This window comes from Microtus ochrogaster, linkage group LG1 (genome assembly GCF_000317375.1).
Source record: "Microtus ochrogaster isolate Prairie Vole_2 linkage group LG1, MicOch1.0, whole genome shotgun sequence".
Classification (NCBI taxonomy): domain Eukaryota; kingdom Metazoa; phylum Chordata; class Mammalia; order Rodentia; family Cricetidae; genus Microtus; species Microtus ochrogaster.
In genome coordinates, this window is record NC_022027.1 from 29,507,173 (window position 1) to 29,509,644 (window position 2,472).

The window sequence follows — 2,472 nt, forward strand, 5'->3', positions numbered from 1 at the left end:
TGAGAACTCAAGAACAATGGCAATGGGTTTTTGATCCTACTGCACGTACTGGCTTTGGGGGAGCCTAGGCAGTTTGGATGTTCACCTTACTGAACCTGGATGGAGGTGGGTGGTCCTTGGACTTCCCACGGGTCAGGGAACCCTGATTGCTCTTTATTTGGGTTTTTCAAGACAGGGTTTCACTCTGTAGCTTTGGAGCCTGTTCTGGTGGAACTAACTCTTGTAGACCAGGCTGGCCTTGAACTCACAGAGATCCGCCTGCTTCTGCCTCCCGAGTGCTGGGATTAAAGGCGTGCACCACCACCACTTAGCAGAAATCCTAGACATGTAATAATAGGGTGGAGGGAGATTCTGTTGATATGGTGGCATGGAAGGGAACTATGGCAGTGGGGTGGAGTTGCGGGAGGTTGAGTTCTTCCCTACAGCGCTTCCCTAACCATTGTATTGACTTCACAGCTTGAAGATTTCCAGGTGAGTGAGAAAGGTCCCAAGGTTTCTTGCACACTGGACATTCTAGTTTTGAACGTTCTTATCTTGTGAGGATGTGGCCAAGAAAGCATGGACCAGTCGGAGCTTACAGTTCTCAGCACGGCTAACAACCAAGGAGAGAATTGCTAGACTTGGAGTGTGGGTAAGAGCAATCTTTTAAAGCTGGAAAAGACTGACAGCTCCTGCTTTGTCTTAAAAGCCAAAACCCAGTCCCTGCTGTCCATATGTGGAACGGGGCTGAACTCTGCGAGTCAGGGAAACATCTGATGGTTTCTTTACTCTGCATCAATACAGACGGTCACTTTGACAATATGGTGTCTCACCCAGAAGATAAAAGTACACATAAGTTTCCCCTGCACTGTTGATACTTTGGACTGAACGTCTGGGGTTTCCTGTACTAAGCCGCACCTGACGTTGCTGGGAGACACAGAGTTGGGCACAAAGCCACTCACTCATGAGTTGCTATTGTTTGGTCAAAAGTGAGACCCCAGTCCTCTGACACCCCTATATCCAAAGAGTCTGGAATGTAATATTGAGCTGGAAGTGTCACTCCTAGCCTGCTAAGCGCTTAAGCGATTCACGCTTGGACTCCAATTCCCAGCCTGCCAAGCGCAGACCACTCCTACAGGATATTTAGGGTCACGCCAGAACAAGAAACATGTGGTGGTTTTGGGTTTGTATGTGTGCTCCCTCTGTCTTTCCCTCACCATGCTCTCCCAGCCACATAGAAGTGTGTCATATATAAAACATGCCTTAATCTGGTTTGATTGGAGTTCTTTGCGCTGGTGGAGAGGTTTTTCTTAACAGTTATGGCGACTGTGTCTATGGAGGATGTATGGCGGTGACCAGAAGGGGGGACATGTTTGCACACCCCAGCATCATACTTAGCTGGACTCTCCGGAAAGAGTGACGCTGCAATGGCTGCCTAAGCAAAGAGCAAGCCTAGGAATGGAAGCTAGAAATGGCCATCTCAGGGCAGCTGTCATGGGATCCCCAGGAGACAACCCAGATTGATCCAGACTTTTCTGGTCCCACTTGATTAAGGGTTGTAACAAGACATTCCTCTATAGGTTCATGGTAAAACCACTGCGTGTCCTCCCTCTGTACTGTTTGTAAGTGCAACTAGTGTCCCCACAGGTCACAGTGCCTCAAGGGAAGGGCACCGTGTACCTAGCATAACCCCCGGCACATAGTAGGTGCTTCTTTTCCTGGATATACTCTTCTTGCCTTCTAAATCAATAGTCCATTCCAGCATCTCCTAACAAGTCTCTTCTTGTGGGGTAGCTATGCAACATTGCCTTTTCTTTAAAAGCTCTTTGAAGAAATGGCTAAGCACTTATATGCTTTGGCCTCAACCTATTACCTTGTCTTACAAGATGGGAATTCCTTTCTGCCTTCTTCGTGTTTTGTCCATAGACGCTGACTGCCAGGTTTTATTACCATCTCTACCTAAAAATATTGGTCTTCAGAAGTCAGTTTCCCATTCTTGACAGAAGGCAAACTAATTAGAGCTCTCTAGAGTGAGTTTTATGGGGGCAAAAATGCCTTTTTAGAGCAGCTCGGGGAACTGAGACTATCTTAAATAAGAGAGGAAAAAGTGAGAGTGTCTCTTGGGTTTGCAAATGTTCGAATGAGGAAATCAACCAGAAACCCCACTCCCCCAAAGGCTTCGGAGGCAATGTGGAGACTCCCAGAAGAGTTGCGGGTGATCCTCCAGGACCCCGACAGGATGCAGGTGGCACGCTTCATAGATCGGCGAAATGGGGCACCCTATAAATTTTGCTAACTAAAGCACCCAAAGCATATCTACTATTTAGAGTCGGAAACCTGTGGGGCAAGTGAGAGAAACAGAGGCACAAACCAAGTTCAGCTTTCTAAGTTTTGGGGGCAGGGTAGGAGTTGCATTGCAGAAATCAGGTAATTCGGGGCTTTCTGTATGTGAGTCTAAGTGCCTTAGAATTACAGGCCTTACGCTGAACTGTC